Genomic DNA, 20,972 nt, shown 5'->3' with positions numbered 1-20,972 from the left:
GCTTGATCTCTCTCATAGATTTTGGTAATTTTGGTAATTTTTTGAGTTGCTCTTCAAGCTGGTGCTTTCTTTTTCTTTTCTGGTATCAGCTCTTAAATGTTCTCTTCATTGTAAACCTTCTGAAATTTTATGAGGCTCCTGCGAATTGTGAGGCCCTAAGCTGTAGCTTGTTTATGCCATGCAGACACGGAGAGAATGTGATGGTCCATCTACAAGATGTACTGTAAACCAAGGCTCCTTCGGCAGCACCATCCAAACCCATGACCTCTACCACCAAGAAGTTACAGGGGCAGGAGATGCATGGGAACATCACCATCTGCAAAGCTCCCTCCAAGGCACACCATCCTGATTTGGAAATATATCGCCATTCCTTCACTGTCACTGTGTCAAAATCCTGGAACTCCCTTCCTAACAGGCCTGTGTGTGCACCTACGTCACATGGACTCCAGTGGTTCAAGAGCACACTCACTGCCACCTTTTCATTAGGGATTGGAAATAAATGCTGGTGCAGCCAACAGCACTCACATCCCATGAAATAATTTGTAAAAAGCTCCTTTGTCCAAGGTTGGAATTATCCATAAGAAGATGGAGAGAGAGGGGGCAGATGAAGTTAAATTTCTTTTTAGCTGCCTGACCATGATCAAAGAGGGGCAACTACCATACAGGGCACACCTAACATTATTGCCCTTTGGCCATTATGTGTCAATTGTGGGGAGGGGAATTGTGGGAAGTTCCTTGCGTGATCTATGAGGTCCGCCCACCCTGAGTGCACTGTTAGCCTAGACATGGTACAGACCAACATGGACTGGCTGTATTGATTTGATTTGATTTGAAATTCCACTCAGTGTGGAAATGTAATTTATTTTTATTGGCCTCAATTGGCTGTCAGCCGTTCTCTGGCAGGAAACTGTCTGCAAATTGGCTGCCACATATCCTACATTAAAACAATAACTACACTTCAAAAGCATTTCAATGGCTATGAAAAGTTTAAGACTTCCGTTGGTCATGAAAGATGCTACATAAATGCATGTCTTTCTTTTGTTCTGCTTGGCATCACAATTTAATTGTTTCCAATAGACCCAGTGGAGAGAGTGTACAGTGAACTTTTACAGAGTGGCTAGGTTTCCCAAAGTTCAGCGTGGAATCAATGTGATTCTTATGTCAATAAAAGCTTCACATGAGCACCTACTAGACCATATCAACAGAGAGTATTTTCCCGCCAGCTGAAGTGTAATGCCAGCTACAATATTCTTCATATAAATGCACACTATCTGGGAGGCTGCCACAATGGTTTTGTGCTTTGCCTGTTTATTATCTTAGGATCATTCAGCCAGGGGCATGTATCCAGATAGTTGCTTAGTGACCTGTGCAACCATGGCTACACTTCAAGTTCTTCACTGGTTGCAATGTGTTTTGGGATGTCCTGAGATCAGGAAAGGCAGCTGTGTAAGTACAGTTCTTTCATTTTTTCTTTTATAAGAAATAGCAACTCTCCCTGCGTATTGATATCATTTAGAATGCAGTGAGCTAGAACGATTGTGGAGGCATTTGTTGGTTTTTACTGTAGTGCTCCACCAAATTAACCATGGCATCTAAAATGTGACTTCAAATGTCTATGGTCAGTTCCATTAGAATTCTAGTCCTGTCGACTTCAACGTATTTGTTACTTTTATAATTCATGCACAGGATGTGCATATCACAGGCAAGGCTAGCGATGATTGCATATTTCTAATTGCCCTTAACTTGGCAGCTTACTGGGCCATTTCAGACAACAGTCATGAGTCAACCACATTGCTGTGGATCTGGAATCATGTATACAGGTCAAAAAAGAATGTAAAAAAGGCAATTTGTCTTCCTGGGAAGATATCAGTGAACCAGATTTTTTTTTACAATAATCTAGTAGTTAAATGGTCACCATTGCCAATATTGGCTTTTTAATTCCAGATTTATTTATCACCCGAATTTAAATTCCTCTGCTGCCATGGTGGGATTTAAACGCGTTTCCAGATCATCAATCCAGGCTTCTAGTAAAGTAACCACAGTGCTAATATTCTTTGTTCTGCAAATACCTATTGGAGTCATAAGCTTTAATATAGAGGTTATCCATAATCACTAATTAACTATCCTGAGACATGACTCACAGTCCTCAAGGCTGGTATGATGGATTGTCACAATGTAAATATGTCATGACAATTTTCTGGGTAGCAGGTATTAACATGTATTCTATGACGATAGATCATCAAAGTTTATTGAATAACATTAAAAGGGTTATCAAATGGAGCTTTTAATGCCACAGTGGTTCCATCAATTATATTGTGCACCAATGGAAGTTTTGTCTATCTATAGAATTAAACAGTTTGTTTTGCAGAGTCCATGGAGAAGGTAACAAAATTCAAAGTCCACCTGAACTCATGCCCTTCCTGATGCAATGATGTGCAGCTCCCAGGCTAATGTGACAAAAGTCACTTGAAGGTACCTGGAAGAATCTGGTGGCAAAGAAATTCAAGCTTACTTTCACTGCTTTGTAAGACACTAATAGGGTGGAAGTGAGCTATAAGCCTCTGGCATGCAGTTCTCCAGCTGCCCATAAGCCTCTGATGCGAATTGCAGCTTTTGAGGCAATGCCAAGCAAAGACACCTAAATGAGGAACAGTTAGATCTATAAAGCCCAGGGAGGGTCTATCAGCATGTTGGATTGGTACCTCAGAGCGAGGATGACATGATATGCCATGTGGCATCAGGGCTGGTCACCTCCAACTTCATGATACTGTAATGTCACAAATGATTTTAAAGAGATGTCCTTTTATGTAGGAGCATGATGTTTTTCCAAAACATCAACAACTTATATTTATATAGCAGCTTTAACATAACGAAATGTCCCAAGGCCCGTCACCGGGCATTACAGAAAATAGGAGCAGGAGGAGGCCATTCAGCCCTTCGAGCCTGCTCTGCCATTCATTACGATCATGGCTGAGTTATAAAGCAAAGTATGACAGAGAGCCACATGAGAACATATTGGCCTGAATCTTCCAATATGGGAAGCAGCGAACAACTCATCTTAATTTGCTGATGTGCCTCAGGACTTTGAGGAAATCTCGATATGCATTCATATGCATATGGTGGGAAGTTTAAACTTCTGATTGCTGGTTTTACCCTGCCCAGACTGCTGTACAAGTCATTATGATGATGGGATCAGGTTGCCACAGCCACACAGACTTGAATTGTTTGCCCTATACTTATCCTGGTTTTTACATTGATTTCCTTAAAGTTTTTCCAAGCAGGTTAGAGCCTGCAGAGGAGGGCCATGCAAAATAAATCATATGGATGTGAAAGCAATACAGCACCCACAGCAACCCCTGCCTATGCTCAACACCCTCTTCCCAAAAATGTTCACTGCCCTAGAAGATGTCCTAGAAGATGCCCGAGAAGCTCCCCCCTCAACATTGCTCAGTCTTCCCCTCACCCCACCCTCCTGACAGTGCTTGCCCCCTTTCTGGACAGTGCTCACCCCTCCTCCCCTCTCACCTTCTGGAATCCCTGGATCCTGTTCAGCCAATGTCAGAAGAGTCAGCATTGGTCCAGGATATGCAGGGAGCTTGAAAGAGCATTGTTCGGGGTGGGGTGGTGAGTTGGGAGGAAGTGAACAACAATGTTCAGAGGGATGGGTGAGCATTGTCGGAGAGTGAGGGAAGATGTGTGGGAGGTGGTGAGCATTTTTGGGGGTTGAGGGAGGAGGTTGATCATTGCTGAGGGGTGAAGCTATGCACATTCAGAGGTTGACAGGTCCATTTAAAACCAATACAAGTCAATGAACTGAAGGCAGATCCTAAAAGTTGTACATTCAGTTCATGGCATGGCTTCACTGGAATTATGCTCACCCCTTGCCTCGCAGCCATTGGATTCAAACTGGAGCCTGAACCAAAAAATGTAAAGGCTCCTACATAAAACGGTGACTGGATAGTTTAAATCTCAGTTAGCAATAGGTGCACCTGCTCCGCCACTGACCAGAACATTTGGGCCATTAGATTAGAAGACCAAAAGGTTAAAGGTGTATGTTTTCTTTCACGGGATGTAGATGCTGCTGGCAAGGCCATAAATTATTGCCCATATCTAACTGGCCTTGAGAAGATGGTGAGCCACCTTTTTGAATTGCTGCTGCCAAAAAAGTAAAAGGGGTAATGTGGCAGATTGGATCCAAAGTTGGCTTAGTAACAGGAAACAAAGGATAATGGTTGATGGCTGCCCATGTGAATGAAAAGTTGTTTGAAGTGGTGTTCCACAGGGTCCTGCTGTTTGTTTTACATATTAACAATTTGGACTTGAATACGGGGTGGCACGATTGGGAAATGTGCATACAACACAAAAATTGGCCATGTAATGGATAGAGTAGAGGATAGCTGTAGGCTCCACAATGATATAAATGGATTGATGGAGTGGGCAGGAACGTGACAGATGGAGCTCAAATCTGATAAGTGTGAGGTAATGCAGTTAAGGAGGTCAAAGGGAAAAGGAATACACAATAAATAGGAATATACTGAGGGGGCGGATGAAATGAGAGATCTTGGCATGCAAGTGCACAGGTCCCTAAAGGTAGCAGTACAGGTAGGTAAGGTTGTAAAGAAGGCATGTAGAATGCTCACCTTCATTGGCAGAGGTATAGAATACAGAAGTAGGGATATAATGATGGAACTGTATAAAACACTGGGAGGTCATAACTGGAGTATTGTGTGCAGTTCTGGTCATCACCACATTACAGGAAAGACATAATTGCTCTGGAAAGAGTGCAGAGAAGATTTACTAGAACGTTGCTAGGACTGGAGAATTATAGCTACGAGGAGCGTTTGGAGAGCTTGGGGCTGTTTTCCTTGGAACAGAGAAGGCTGAGGGGTGACATGTTTGAGGTGCAAAATTGTGAGGGGTAGTGATAGAATAGACAGGAGGAATCTGTTTCCCTTGGCAGAAAGTTCAAAAACCAGGGGTCATAGATTCAAGCTAAATGGCAGATGGATTATCGGGGACATGAGGAGAGTCTCTTTTTATTCGATGTCTGGAATTCACTGCCTAAGTTGGTGGAGGAGGCAGAGATCTTAAACTCTTTTAAAAAGTACCTGGATCTGTACCTTAAGTGCTGTAAACTGCAGGGCTATGGGCTGTGAGCAGGAAAATTGGATTTAAAAGAGTGGGTGTCTTTGGATTGGCATGGAAAAGATGAGCTAAATGGACCCCTTCTGTGCTGTATCATTTCTATGTTTCTACGGTTCTATGTGGTGTAGATACTCCCATAGTGCTGTTAGGAAGGGTGTTCCAGGATTTTGACTCAGCAACAGTGAAGGAATGGTGATATAGTACTAAGTTAGGATGGTGTGTGGCTTGGAAAGGAACTTGCAGATGGTGATGTTCCCACCCATCTGATGCCCTTGCTCTTCTAGGAGCTTGCAGGTTTGGAAGGTGCTGGCAAAGGAGAGATGATGTGTTGCTGCAGTGCATTTTGTAGATGATACACACTGCTGCCACTATGCGTCAGTGGTGGAGGGAGTGAATGTTGAAGGTAGTTGATGAGGTGCCAATCAAGCAGGCTGCTTTGTTCTGGATAGTGTCAAGTGTTGTTGAAGCTACAAATAGTGAGTATTCTATCACTCTCCTGACTTGTGTCTTGTACATGGTGGACTAGCTTTAGGGAGTCAGGAGATGAATTACTTGCCTCAGGATTCCTAGCCTCTGACCTGCCTTTGTGACCACAATGTTTATATGGCTATTCCAGTTCAGTTTCTGGTCAACGGTAACCTACAGGATGTTGACAATCGGGGATTCAGCGAATGTAATGTAACTTATTGTCAACGGCAATATTGTTGGAGGTGGTCATTGCCTGGCACTTGTGTGGGGAGAATGTACCTCGCTACTCATGAGCCCATGCCTGAATGTTGTCCAGATCTTGCTACGTATGGGCACGGACTGCTTCCCGAGTGCCTTAAAGAAGGGAGGCCTGGTGGCGAGGGTGAGAGTTGAAGGGAGGGTGTTCCAGAATTTTGGGCTCAAGCAACTGAAGACACGGACACAAATCACAGAGCAATTAAAACTGGGTATGCGGGAGGCCAGAATTAGACAGATGCAGGTATCTCGGAGAGTTGTGATGTTGGAAGAGATTACAGAGGTAGGGAGGGGCAAGGCCATGGGGGATTTGAAACAGGGATGATGAGAATCTTAAAATCAAGACATAGCTCCAATACGGGAGACAATGTGGCTCATCAAACATAGTGATGACAGGTGAAAGGGATTTGTTGCAAGCTAAGACATGAACAGATTTGGCTGATCTCAAGTTTCTAAACGATAGAACACGGGAGACCAGCCAGTGGTGAGTTGGAATAGTAGAGTCTAGAGGTAACAGTAGAAGATGAGCTGAGGCAGGTCTAGTGTCTAGCACTGTTACATAGGTGGAAATAGGTGGTCTTAATGGTGGCACGAGTATGAGGTCAAGGCTCATCTCAGGATCAAACAAAAATTGTGAATAGAATGGTTTAATCTCAGGCTGTTGCCTTGGAGTTGGAGTCAGTAGCTAGGGAAAGCAGTTTGGAGTGAGGACTAAAAATAATGGCTTCAGTCTTCCCAGTATTCAATTGGAGGCAATTTCTGTTCATCCAGTACTGGATATCATGTAAACAGTCTGATAATTTAACAATAGTGGACGGGTCAAGGGTGGTGGTGGTGAGATAGCACTGGGCATTGTCATCGCACATGTGAAAACTGACTCTGTGCCTTCAGCCTATGTCACTGAGGGGCAGGCAGCATGTTGATGAGAAATAAGAGGGGGGCCAAGAATAAATCCTTGCTAAACAGTGTGCCTAATGTTGGAGCACCCTGATGGTATGCAGAGAATGTGATCCGTAGATGAGCTGATTTTAAAAATTCAACATGTACTTTTCTCCTGAATTATTTAGCATCCTCTAAGCTTCCCACAGACAGTCATCCGGAGCAAAAATTGAATTTTCATGTTTTATGAGCTGCAGTGACACTGACTACAGCTCATAGATCATGTCAAATATAAGGCACAGAACAGCACAATAACAACATAAACAAATCAAGAATCATTATTTACAGTTGCCTTCTATATATATATTTAAATCATGGGAATGTATTTGGCCACAAATGGGTGTTTACTTCATTTGGGAAATCATTTAAATGCAACTAATTGAAATTATAATGAAATATTGTAAATTAAGTATTTAATTCTTTGCAATGTTAAACATTCACAGTTTACACTTAAAAATCTTGTTTTGTAGCTAATTAACCATCTATCAACAACCTAAGACATTTTATTGCCTGTTACAAAAAGGCACATTTCATCTAAAGTATTGATGTTATTCTAGGTAACTGTATTTTTTTCAAAATTGAAGCTTTAAATTCCCTTTAATTCTCAAATAACGTAATTATTAAAACATGAAACAAAAATCAAAATACTTTAGATGCTTGATATCTGAAACAAAAATAAGAACAAGTGCTGGAAATACCCAGGTAGCATCCGTAAAATAAAGGAAAAATGTTATGGGAGGAATTTTCTGAAAAAACAAGTTTCATTTTCAGTGAGAAAATGGGTGTGATTCCCACTGCCCCCGGCGACGTGATCTGGATTGCAATTTCCAGGCACTCTGAAAATTGTTTCTTTCCCCATGTGAAAAGCACCTCATCTGAGGTGCTAAGTGTCTGATTCACCTGCCCTGAGTGTCATCTGAGCACTTCACTGCATTTAAACAGCTCCCCAGTACTTGATCTGATTCAAGCCAGGAGGATGGTAACCAGGGGGCCCTCAGCAGTTTGCTGGATGTCGTGGAGGGGAAGAGGGCTACAATATACCCTCAGGCTGGTAGAAGGCCTTCCAGCAAGGTGACAAATCCCGTCTGGGAGATGGTGGCAGCACCAGTCAGTATCAGTAGCCTGACCAAAAGAACAGGTGTGCACTGTAGGAAAAAGATGAATGGCCTATTCTGATCAGTCAGGGTAAGTGCTCCTTGTTTCTCTCTGCACTTCCCCCTTCCGTCACCTCCCCAGAACGTCACCTGGAACCCACATGACACCACCTCACAGATCCACAACACCCAATCTCCCACCAGCATCCTAAACGCCCCCCAGCAATCCTCATCAAAACTCTCTCTGCTGAGGTGCAATTCCCATACAAGTCAGGTGTCATCGACCGCTGACCCATCAGGCATCCAGCTCACATTATCCCCATTTGTATTCCTGCAGGAGAAGATCGTGTACAACTGCTGAGAGTGAGAGAACCGGGCGGTGGGATGCCCAAGCTGAGGATCTTGACTCTGTACGAGAGAGGTCCATGGAGCTCGCAGGGGAGGAGCAGGATTGCGCCTGAGAGAGAAAACTGAAGAGCCACTGCACTTTCATTCAGATGACAGTCTCAAATTACTTATTTGTAATCCAAAACCTTGACCAAGACATGTACTAAAACCATGTCCCTTGCCTTGCAGGAACATCAACTGGAGAGCCTGGCTGTGTCGCTCTGCCCACCCTCAACACCATGCCGGAGGAGATCTCAGAGGAAGACACAGATGAAGCGTCACTGCTATCGCCCGCACCATCCACCATTGCAGAGACTTACATCTCAGTGGGTGATCTTAGCAGGCAGATTCAGGGTTTTTTAAAATTCATTTGTGGGACATGGGCATTGCTGGCTGGCCAGCATTTATTGCCCATCCCTAGCTGCTCGAGAGCAGTTGAGAGTCAACCATATTGCTGTAGCTCTGGACTCACATGTAAGCCAGACCAGACAAGGACGGCAGATTTCCTTTCCTAAAGGACATTAGTGAACCGGATGGGTTTTTCCAACAATCAACGATGGTTTCATGGTCATCAGCAGATTCTTAATTGCAGATTTTGTTTTTATTGAATTAAAATTCCACTATCTGCTGTGGCGGGATCCAAAACCGGATCTCCAAAACATTCACTGAGTTTCTGGATTAATAGTCTAGCGATAATAACACTCGGCCATTGCCTCACTATCTGAAGAGCACTGCACAGGTTCTGCTGCACATCAGGCAGGAGTAGGAGCATCCTAGGGATTGGACAGTCAGAGATCTGCTGGATCCCAGAACACAGCTGTGTTCCAGCCAGGTGCCGAGCCTCCAGATATGTTCGTCCCTCAGCTGCTGGAGATGCAAAGGTCTACAGTGGAAATCCTGAGGTGAGACCTCAGATCCATGGCAGAAGAACTCCAAAGCATGACTCAGTCCCTGAGGACCATGGCTAAGTGGTTCGACGCCATGGTTTAGAAAATGACAGGCCTCCAGAACTGGCAGTGCCAGATGACATTGTGGCTTCTGGAGCTCATTCCAGCTGCCCGTCCATCTCATGGAGCAACCCAGGGCCCCACGAGCACCCAGAAGGAGGAGGATCCACATGAGCACATCCCTGGGCCTTCCACCCAGGAGTGCCTGGGAGTGACTAGCCCATCTGAATCCCTCCTTCCTGATACCAGCGCAACTCAGGGGTAGCTGGCAGAACAGGGCGATGTGGCAATGCTAGTGCCACCTGAGAATAGACCAGGGCCCTCCAGGTCCTGGCCTTCTAGGGGATGCCCACCAAGGGCAACTCAAGCAACAAGGCATGGAAGGTAGCAGGCGACTTCCACCTCCAATGTGCATCCTGGGAATACACCTAGATATAGTAGTGGGGTAATAAGTCAGGAGATAATAAGGGATTATAAAAAAGGCAGTACATTAATCATGGGTGACTTTAATCTTTATGTGGATTGGGAAAAACAAATTGGCAAAGGTAGCCATGAGGAAGAATTCATATTTGGAACAGTTTCCTAGAACAATAAGTGGTGGATCCAACCAAGGATCAGGCTACTTTGTATCTGGTAATGTGTAATGATGTGGAGATGTGTAATGAGGCAGATTTAATAAATAATTTCAGAGTAAAAGATCTCTTAGTGACCATAACATGGTAAAATTTAGCATTCAGTTTGAGAGTGAGAAACCTGGGTCAGAAACAACTGTACTTAACTTCAATAAGGATAATTATAATGGAATGAGGGTAGAGTTGTTGGAGTGGACTGGGAAAGGAGTTTAGCAGGAAAGACAGTTGATCAGCAATGGCAGACATTTAAGAAAATACTTCATAACTCAACACCCCCGTGAGAAATAAGAACTCTAGGAAGGGGACAAATCAACCATGGCTAACCAATGAAGTCAAGAATAGTATCAAACTGAAAGAAAGAATATATAATGTGGCAAAGATTAGTGGTAAGCCAGAGGAAAAGTTTTAAAAACCAACAAAAGATAACTAAAGAAATAATAAAGAAGGAGAAGATAAACTCTAAAGGTAAACTAGCAAGTAATATAAAATCAGACAGCAAGAGCTTCTTTAAATATATAAAGAGGAAAAGAGAGGCCAAAATGAACCTAGGCCCCTTAGAGAATGAGATTGGGTAAATAATAGTGGGAAACCAGGACATGGCAGAGGAGTTAAACAAATACTTTGCATCAGTTTTCATGGTGGAAGATATAAATAACATTCCAAAAATACTAAATAAATATGGGGCAGAAGCAGAGGAGGGAATAAATACAATATCTATCACTAGAGAAAAGGTACGAGGGAAAGAAACTAATGGGGCTGAAGGCCAATAGGTCCCCTGTACCTGTTGGGTTGCATCCCAGGATATTAAAGTAAGTAGCTACAGAGATAGTGGATGCATTGATAATAATCTTTCAAGAATCTTTAAATTCTGGAAAAGTCGCAGAGGATTGGAAAATTGCCAACGTTACACCCTTGTTCAAAAAAAGAGGGAGAAAAAACACAGGTAACTATAGGCCAGATGGCTTGACTTGCGTCATTGGGAAAATGATAGAGTCCATCATAGATAACATAATAGCAGAGCATTTAGAAGTACATAATATAATCAGAGTCAGCACAGCTTCATGAAGGGGAATCATGCCTGACAAATTTTGTTTGAATTCTTTGAAATGGTAATGAGCAGGATAGATAAAGGGGAATCAGCAAACGTAATATACTTGGATTTCCAAAAAGCATTCAATAAGGTACCACACAAAAGACAATACCTTAATAAGATAAGAATCCATGTGTTGGGGGTAGTACATTAGCATGGGTAGAGGATTGGCTAATTGAATAGATGTTAGACCCCTTACATATGTAAATAACCTGATAAATGAACACACGATATTCAATGACATGGATGAAGTTAATCCAGAGCACTACTTGAAGCTATACCAGAATGAGGACAAAGTGACGTAGGTTAGAACTGGCGAAAGGAAAATTTAGGACAGATTTCACAAAGAACCTCTGCATATAAAGAGTGACCTTCCTGGAGGAACTAAAGTTGAAATTCTAAAGATCTGCTGGAGGAAGTGTTAGAATGGGATGATGGTGGGGAATTTTTTTTTAAGTTAAGATGGATGAGCTAAGAATGACTAAATGATTTCCCTCATTGTCTTGGAAAATATATTTTTTTAAATGAAAGGTGTATTTTCTGTGGCTGTTGTTTTGAATGGCTGAGAGAGTATATTCCAAGCATAAGCAGGAAATCTTGGGAAAGTCCAAAAGAAACTGGTGCCTACTTCATTCACCATTTCAATTATGCTTTCTACTTTGTAACAGATATCATGGAAGAGGGACAGAAAGATAATGTCATGAAAATTAAGCATTCTCTACCAGATAGGTGATCCGCCTGCTCTACTACCCATCAGATGAAAATTAAAATTTATTCCATAATGTCAAATAGGAGTCAATCCTTCATTAATTTGATTGGTATTCATAAATATACACAAGGAATTAAAAATCATGGCAATGCATTATTTCCAGGTAATTAAAAGGAGAAAAATTGACTATGCAACAAGATAAATTCCTATTAAATGATTGCAAAGCAATTCTGAAAGCTTTTTGAGTAACAGGCATGTGTCATTAGTAGATGAAAAGCACCCAAATGTAGGCTGATTAAAAATGTTCAAACCTGATTTGCAAGCCCTGAACTAAGTAAAACGTTGACTAAAACAATAGCTGTTGCTGTATATATCATACACTTTCAATTGTAAATTTTAAGTATAATGGCCTAAATAGTTTAGAGAAATTGCATTATTGCTAGTAAATCAATAATGATTGTTGCCAGAGCGTAACACAGCTATCAAACCATCAAGTTTTAAACCTGAATCTATTCTGTTGACAGAAATACTGGAGGAGCTTTTGAGCCGCTGACTGTGATTTGTTGCTTGGCAACCTACAGATGCTGTTAGCATTTGTGGTTCCAAGTGGTTAATATTGGGCAAATGCCAACCATAGATGATATTGCTGTAGCAAATGTAACTGATGGGCTACAAAGAACTTGCCTTTTCAAAAACAAATTCTGTAATTGACCATGGAAAGCAGTAAAAGATGTTCATCTTTTGACAACTCCTTAATTTTTTTTCTCTTGGTGAATAATGGGAAAGATTTTTCATTACCTGACAACTGTTCCAGATCATAGGAATATGGGTGGAATTTAATGCCCTCCCCTGTGGTGGGTTTGCTGGTAGGGGTATTTGATCAGGGGTATTTAATCGGGGGACCCCACCATTTTCGCACCCCACCCTGATTAAATCTGTGGCAGCCAGGTCCATAGACAAGTGGGTGAAGTGGATGGTTGCTCGTGGGCTCCCAGGCAGGGAGGTCCCTCGTTCAAAGGCACTTAGTGCTTGATCAAGGGATATGTCATTGGCGGAGGGTGGTGCAGTGCAGTGCTATCCCCCCCTGCCCTTGCTGCCAAGTCCCTATGCCCCCAACCCCAACCCCTGGAATCCCCGGCCCATGATTCTGCCATCACTCATCAGCAATGATACTAGGCCTCAAATGGGTGCTGTACCGGCAGCAGCCACCAAACACCACCCCAGTGGCAGTACTGTTCAATAGAACTGTTTTACTCTGATTGACTAGCAGTTCTTGGCAGGAGGGACATCCAGGTAATTAATATGGCTTTCCCTAAAAGAGGCGACATGGGACTCTAACTGCCTCTCCAGCCTGCACTCAAGACGCTCACTGCCTCTATTTAATGCTACCGATGAACTCTTTTGTCAGTTAGCTAATATAATAACACCAAAACATTTTTATCTCTTAACGTGGAAATCCTCAAATGGTACTTTATTAACAAATGCAAGAAAATTATAACTCTGAATAGGTATGGAATGTGATTGAAGGTTTTGTTGAAAAAAGTTTCTTAAAGGTTTTAAAGGTGAAGTAAGAGGTAGGGTAGTGAAGAATTAAAGGAGGAAACTCTAAGAGTATATCTGACACAGCTGAAAGTTGCAGATTAGGATAACAGAAGAGGGAAACATGAAAGGAGGACCTAAAGGTGTGACAGGAAATATAAGATTGAAAGAGGTGCATAGATAATGTGGACAAGGGAGGAATTTGAAGACAAAGACCATTTCAAATTTAATGGGTTTCAGCACTGGGAGCCAATATAGCTCAGTCAAGATGAGTGGTGGGGAAGCAATGCAGTTCAGAATACGGATGGCTGCATTTTGGATGAGTTAGAGTTTAGTGAATTTAGTGAATATGGGGGAGAGAAAGCAAGCAGATTTTTAATAAAATAACTCTTGAGGTGACATATAATAAAGTTCTCAGTGGAACTTCCATGGTCTTGATGGGTTGGTAATACATTAGACACTAGGTTGGCTTTAATATTGTTGTGTAGTATTCAGCCTCTTGCATATTTACATATCAATTAATTTTCATATTATAGTCTTTGTAAAAGAGTTTTTGCAAATGCAATAGAACTGTAGAGAAACGGGTTTCAAGAAAGGTCAAAGATTTGTGCAACATGGGTGAAGATCTAGGTAATCATGGATTTGTTGTCCATACTGATCAAAACATCACTGCCTACCTTTCTAATGTGTAAAAACATTTTCATAAATAATACTTGCTGCTCTACAATGATCTAAAAAAAACTTTCAACATTTTTAGGTTTCTGGTTTAATTTTTTTAAAATGTTTTTTCAAGATATTGCTATATTCACAAATTAGATCAGATACATATGTTTCAACTATCATTGTGATTCTATTATTATAGCAATATACAGGTTGTCAGGAAGTAGTCCCTGAAGCTTTTGGTTACTATGGTTACAGAAACAGGCACACACAAATAACACATGAAAGGTGGAATCCCTGTGTTTATACATTACATAGCTAACAAAATGTTGGCAAGTTATCAGTTTTTTAAATATAATTTATAGGGGGGGGGGAAATTGGATTAGTAATTGGCCACAGGAATAGCAATATGCAATTAGCTAGCGCCTGTTCATAGCGATGCAGGCAGCATCCAAATTTCATTCTGCCTGCTAAATTAAATGCTAGTGGCACAAAGGCCAGTGCTAAGCTGAGTAGCTACAAACCTCAGTTGAAAGCACAAGTTGTGCAAGCGTGCACCACTTAAAGCTAGCCTGCACCTCTTAAACGTGCAGTTAATTTTGGCTGGAACTGGTTCAAAAAGGGTCTCTGAGCAGAAAGAGACTAGAAATGGCTCAATAGGAGAGGGTCAATGATCAGGGTAGCCAGTAAGGTTTAACCAAGGCGTCGCCTGATGCCATTTTTCAAAGCCATCTCGGCCTTTTGGTTAAGATGAAGCATCAGATCAAGCCCAAGATGGGGTGCAATGCCTCATCTTGTCAGCTTGAATATTGCTTGTCTCTTTCGTGGGGACCATGAACTTGGATTCAATTTGAATTTGTTTCTTTAGATGGAATAAAAGTTTTTTTAAAAACAGGTCAGCAAGTGTGCTTCCACACAGTCCACTGCAGCACTGGAGGCCTTGGTGCAGCAGGAGAGGTGATGCCCTCCAAACAGACAAAATGAAAGCAATGGGAGCAGATAGCTGTTGCAGTCAATGGCATTTGCCATTTCCTGTTCCACATTGCTATTTGCAAACAAAAGTTATTTGTGGCTTTAGGCTACCAATCTCTGGTCATGCAGTAATATGCAAAATTTTGAAGGGATATGGGTAGAATTTATAAATCAAATACAAAATATGCTGAGATTTACGCTAGTGCACTCTGCACTGAAAAAAAACAGCAGGATTTACTCCAGTTTTTACACGAATTTGACACTTTGGGACAATCACCCGGAACATGGGAAAACTTTTTTAATGCAGTTAGTGGTTTTATGATCTGCAAGGTACTGCCTGAAAGAATGGTGTGGGCAGATTCAGTCATAGCTTTCAAAAGGGCATTATATACGTACATGAATGGAAAGGTTTTGCAGGCCTTTGGGAATGGGGCTTGTTAAATTGCTTTTGCAGACAGTAGGCATGGGCTTGACAGGCTGAATGCTGCAACCATTCTATTCTATTTTTTATGGCACTTTGGTTCAACAGAGTCTTTTTAATTTTTTGGGCTCCATTGGTTCTGTGGGTTACTTCATTTTTATTTGTTTCATTTTCCATCGAACTCACTAGTTGGTATATATACTGAATGGGTACATTTGTTCATGCAATGAGTTGTAATTAATGTAATGATTATAATATTTGCAGTTCTCAGCATATTTTGTTGATGCTATTCCAGTATGTCTGTATTTTTTAAAACGTAAGCAGTTAAACACTATTATCGTAGGGATTGATTTATATTCTTTTCCTGTAAGCCTGATGATGCCTTCTTTTACTGAAGGTGAAGCAGCTCCAAGCATGAAAATTCTCAATATCATAGCAACAGCGCAAGTGACACTAGAAACCCATTTATCATTGTTTTCTCCAGAAAAGGAAAAAATGCTTTGCAAGTGTGAGAAATCTTATGTCGAGTCTCAGATCGGAACAATCAAATGACATCACAACTGTGGTTAGTAGATTCAGTAACAGGTAGATCTAGGACTTAAATCTGCAACATTTAATTTAATGGTAAATATTAAGGTTTTATCATTAAGAGAAAGCAATAACTACAAGGGTGATATGTGAAATTTGCACAGTTCTGAACTGGTATGCCCACAGGAACACGGCACAGAACTGGCAACAGAAACATTCAGAAAGAGGTCACTAAAATAATTGGTATGAGAAATGGAAAATTGTCAAGCAATGCAAGTACAAAAATGTCTGGCACATTTTGAGGCTGAAAAGAAGAAAGTAACAGAAATACAGCATTGCAAAAGTTGGAAACCTGAAATAAAAAACAGAAAAAACATATAACAGCAGGTCAGGCAGCATTTGGGGAGAAAGGAAAGTAGGGTTCATGTTTCAGGTTTTATGACTTCACAAACATTAACCCTACCTACCTCTCTCTCTCCCTCTCTGCAGGTGCTGCCTGACCTGCTGCACAATTCCAATTTTTTTCTTTTTATTTCATGCTGTGTCTGACTTGGGAGTACATGATGTTAACATTGGTGCCTGAAATAGAAAGTATTTAATTCCCCAGCATTAACATCTTTCACCTTGACGAGCACAGAATTCACAAAATAATTTCTGGCTTTTCTTTTTAAATGAACATGTTTTCTTCTAGGTCAACAGTCAGTGAATACAATCTGAAATGCCTATAAGAATTATCACTTATCACTGTGTGGTTTAACAGGGTTTGAATTGAATAGCTAAACTTGCACTCAGCTATTTTTAACTTGCCAAGTGTTTAGTATATTTAAAATTCAAAGCATGTTTAAATTCTCCATCTCGAAGGGTAATGGAACTGTGACTCAGGCAGGCATGCATAATTCAAATCAACATCCTCAGGCTTATAACTTGACGCTAAGGTTGGCTTTGAATGAATTGAAATACGACTGTACCATGTAAACCCATTATACAAATTTGGTAAAGATGCTTTTTTAACATGCAAATTAACAACAACTGACTGTTTGGGTGGGAATACTAATTATTTTGTACAGAACCTCTGAATTACAATTGTTCTGCTTTGCACATATACAATGCAAAAGCAACAGGGGCAAGCATGCTCCACTATTAGCATTTTGCAATAAAGTATATTTTAAACAATTTAGATGGGATCTTTATTTACTATAAACTAACATTTCATATCTACTGGATATTTATTACAACAACATATAACCACTGTGCTACAGATTCCTCATTTATTCAGTGGGTAAACAGTACAACTAGAAGACCATGCCTGTCGTTAGAAACCAACAAGCTAACATAAAGGCAATTCTCTGAACACAAGTGTGACATATAGTATGACATTGGAGTGGGTTTGCCATCTCCAAGTAGCATAGCATCTAGTTTTTCACCATTACATTGAATGCCAGAAGCTCAACAATTCCATTTGCACTACTACTTGAATCCTTCTGATGCTGTTATTAAATTTGCTACTTACACTACCACTTGGGGCAGAAACATTCAGAGCAGTCATCTCAGGATGTGACACTGTGAGAGACATGTGTAGACTTCAATGTGCACCGCCAGCCATTATCGGTTGTCTAGTTCAATCTCTGAGCAATGATTGGGTATATCATGTTGCAGATCAAATCAGATATCTTTAGTATAGCCACAGATCTGGGGTTTGTAGGAATCTCATGCAATTGTAGGGTCACAAAATTAATTTGCATAGCACCATTTCAAGCAGCACCACAGAGGCTTACCTTCACTCCCAAGAACAGGTATGATGCAGGCTGCTACCAGTGCAATGTTCATCTTTTGATATGGGTGCATGCACCTATGTCAGTTCACATGATTGAACATGTGGAAATGATGCTATCCTGATTTAAACAGCCAAACATGATGTCAGGACACTAAAGTGGAAAGTGCAGATCCTAGCAAAGCCTGTGATGTCCACAATTGTGTGAAACAACAAGGTGAACTAGGCAGTAGCAACCTGATTACAGGTAAGTAACATTTTTGGAACCTTTTCTATTAAAAAATGCCTAAAAATACTCTGGATGATTTTAGAGATGTCTTCACGCATTTGCTGCATCTTTACTGGGAGTAACAGTTTTAACAGCACCAGGTTAAAGTCCAACAGGTTTATTTGGTAGCAAATACCATTCTCCACATCTTTACTGGGATGACAGAGGAGTAGCCCACGCAAAGGCTATAATGGGTATATGGGAAGCAGTGACAGTGTCTATGGTCTACAGCAGCCAGGAGATGTAGTAGTGGCTGCAGAGTGGGCAAACTCTGTGTCATGCCCTCTGGCAAGTTTGAGCTGGACATACCCAAATCTCTTTAAAGTGATAGGAGGCTACAAATGTCTGAAAGCAGGAACTCAGTGGGGTAAATTGGTTTGAGGGGAAGCGGGTGGGTGAGAAGCAGAGATCCATGGTCATGTCTTTAGCAGTTTGCTCATCATGCCAGATTGCAGGATGCATATAAGATTGAGGGGAGATTTGATAGAGGTGTATAAGATTTTGATGGGTATAGATAGAGTGAATGCAAGCAGGCTTTTTCCGCTGAGGCTAGGGGAGAAAAAAACCAGAGGGCATGGGTTAAGGGTGAAAGAAGAAAAGTTTAAAGGGAATATTAGGGGGGGCTTCTTCACGCAGAGAGTGGTGGGAGTGTGGAATGAGCTGCCGGATAAAGTGGTAAATGCGGTAACTTTTAACATAAAAGTGCTAAAAGTGGTAACTTTTAACATTTAAGAAAAACTTGGACGGGTTCATGGATGAGAGGGGTGTGGAGGGATATGGTCCAAGTGCAGGTCAGTGGGACTAGGCAAAAAATGGTTCAGCACAGACAAGAAGGGCCAAAAGGCCTGTTTCTGAGCTGTAATTTTCTATGGTTTCTATGGTTTCTATGGGTGTATTGGGAATTGAGAGGGACTTTTGGATGGAAGGTGCCGTTATCCTCAAGCTTCTCGGCGATGTCAGGTGGACATGGGCAATGTTACAGTTTTTGATGGAAGTTAGGATATGGAGTTTCAGCTCAACTCAGGATTGAGCAGAAAGCAAAGTTCAGTCTGAAAGAATGACTGGGAAAAGGAATTGAGTCAGAAGCTGTGCAAATATTTTTTGGAAAATTATTTCTCTCCCCACTTGGTGTCACCTAGACAAAAACTGTTCCAAGGCTTGAAAATCCAGTTCTCTCTCCTCTGGTATGGAAAATCCTTTTCCCCTGACATTCATACACCGCATTACTCTTTTATGTGCAGACAGAACGTCTTTACAGCTTGGCAGGAGTGTCCTGTTCATGAGAATACCACTCGTGTTGCTCCCTCATAGTAACAGTGAGAAATGGCTAGCTTCAACTATTGCTCAAACGTTTGAGGTATCTTACCCAGTTGACTGGGTAATTTTCAAGACCAAACGTGGCGGCCTTCAGCCCATTTGTGACTTTGCATAATATACAGCAGGCAATGATCTGATCAGGGTCACAATTATCCCACAGGACATCTTTGATGTGCTCTCTTTCAGTATCAAGCTTAGCATGGTGAGTAAATGTTTCCTGGGGGCATTCTCCATAGCAACATCCTGACCAGAGTCTACTTGCCAACAAATCATCACCAATCAAACATCTTTTCACATGCAATATAAATTGTTCCCTTTGAAATTTGGTATTCTTGCGAATCTGTCCTGTTGAATGCAAAACGAAAAATTTTGACAGCATGCATCTTTTTATAGCAATGTGCATAATTAACTCCATAATTAACATTTTTCAGTCCTCTTTCAATTGCTCCAATATCAAGATATCAAGATTATGTTCTCACTGCCAATCTTTAAACAGTGGATGCAGAGCCTGACAGGCACTTTGAATCTGCACTTAAGTTGGGAAAATATGGACTCCCAGGACAGGGAGTCACACTAGCCAATGTAAGTTGGAGACTTGCTGGGAAGGCCCTAGTTAGTTGCTGAAAGACTGAAAGAGGCAGCTAGTTCAAGAAATGTTTTAAGGGAAGCTAAAACATGTTAATTCTGGTGCTGGAGCCTGTGCATTGCTGTACTCAAAGAGCAATCTTTCCTTGACACCCGGAAGTTCCAACCACCAACCTTTAAATATTGGACGAGGAGCCTAGCAGGTTGCCACTGCATCAAGCATTCGATTTGGGAAAATGCAGGAAGCAAAAAGAACGTTACATTTCTCTCATTTGCACCATATTAACAAGTTGTAATGAAACTGTGCCTTTAGGAAATGTATTTTAATCATGTTTCTCTGCAGGAAGTTTTGAGCAGTCCCTGGCCATTTTTTCTGCAGCCGTTGTCCTCTATTGTTACTGAAGCAGTATAATTGATACCATGTTTGTTTTAATTTGAACTAAGGCAGTGTTCTGTTGTTCTGGTGCAGAATAGAGCTTGATTGGGATGATTGAAATGTCAGGTCATATGACTGGAAGCAGCTAGGCTTTCACACAGACTTCTAGCTTAGTTTTTTTCAGATACTGTTTGGAGTTGAGAGAGAGAGAGCACGAGCAGTGTCTCTTTTTTCCCCCTCTCTGGAGTTGGGGATTCTGCTGCTGAGAGTGGGGTACTTTCCTGTCTCTGAAATATGAAGACTGGAAGCTGCTAGAGACTAAGTTTACTTCTCTGTTTTGCTGCCTTGAGGATATATCCTTCTTTGAAAACTGGTTTTGGATTTCTGTCCAGAAGTGTTAAAAAGCTGGAAATCTAGCATCACATGAGCATACATGTTTAGTGCCAACTAATTCTGTCTATGGGGTATACTTTTAAATTGGAACAGAGGTAGCTAGCTGTTAAGAATTATATTGTGTCATGTTTAAGTCTTGTAATTGGTAAAAATTATGCTCATTCTTTTTGTTATATTTTAAATGTGTTCTTAAATAAACTTTGTGGGTGACTTGAATCATACCTGCGGTGAAACACGTTGTGCTCACCAAAGCCAAAATCAAATGTAAAACTTAGGGTCTAGGCTAACTTCACAAAACACCTTGGAGTTTCTGGCCTGGGCTTTAATAATGTGGTAACCCACACAGAAACAGGAGTACCTAAATCTGTCCCCAGAAACTTCTTACCCATCAACCAATTTCTACCTCTGCTGTTTAGATCTGCTAAAGGCCTATATTTGGTATTTGAATTTTTACCTTACATTGACATACTGATTAA

The 20,972-nt window shown here is 41.3% G+C and overlaps 1 protein-coding gene and 1 long non-coding RNA gene across 2 annotated transcripts in view; one reads left to right on the top strand and one right to left on the bottom strand.

Moving 5' to 3' along the window:
- The window catches only part of LOC144504451 (synaptotagmin-14-like), a 184,793-nt gene that overhangs the window by 95,391 nt on the left and 68,430 nt on the right, over positions 1-20,972 (bottom strand). The window lies entirely within an intron of this gene.
- LOC144504453 (uncharacterized) lies at positions 1,315-11,669 on the top strand. Its single transcript, XR_013499636.1, has 3 exons — positions 1,315-1,446; positions 8,478-8,618; positions 11,626-11,669. It is a non-coding gene; the product is annotated as an uncharacterized LOC144504453 (long non-coding RNA).

Source organism: Mustelus asterias, chromosome 15 (genome assembly GCF_964213995.1).
Source record: "Mustelus asterias chromosome 15, sMusAst1.hap1.1, whole genome shotgun sequence".
NCBI classification, from domain to species: domain Eukaryota; kingdom Metazoa; phylum Chordata; class Chondrichthyes; order Carcharhiniformes; family Triakidae; genus Mustelus; species Mustelus asterias.
The sequence above is the reverse complement of the archived record's forward strand: the minus strand, read 5'-3'. Positions and strand labels throughout refer to the sequence as shown.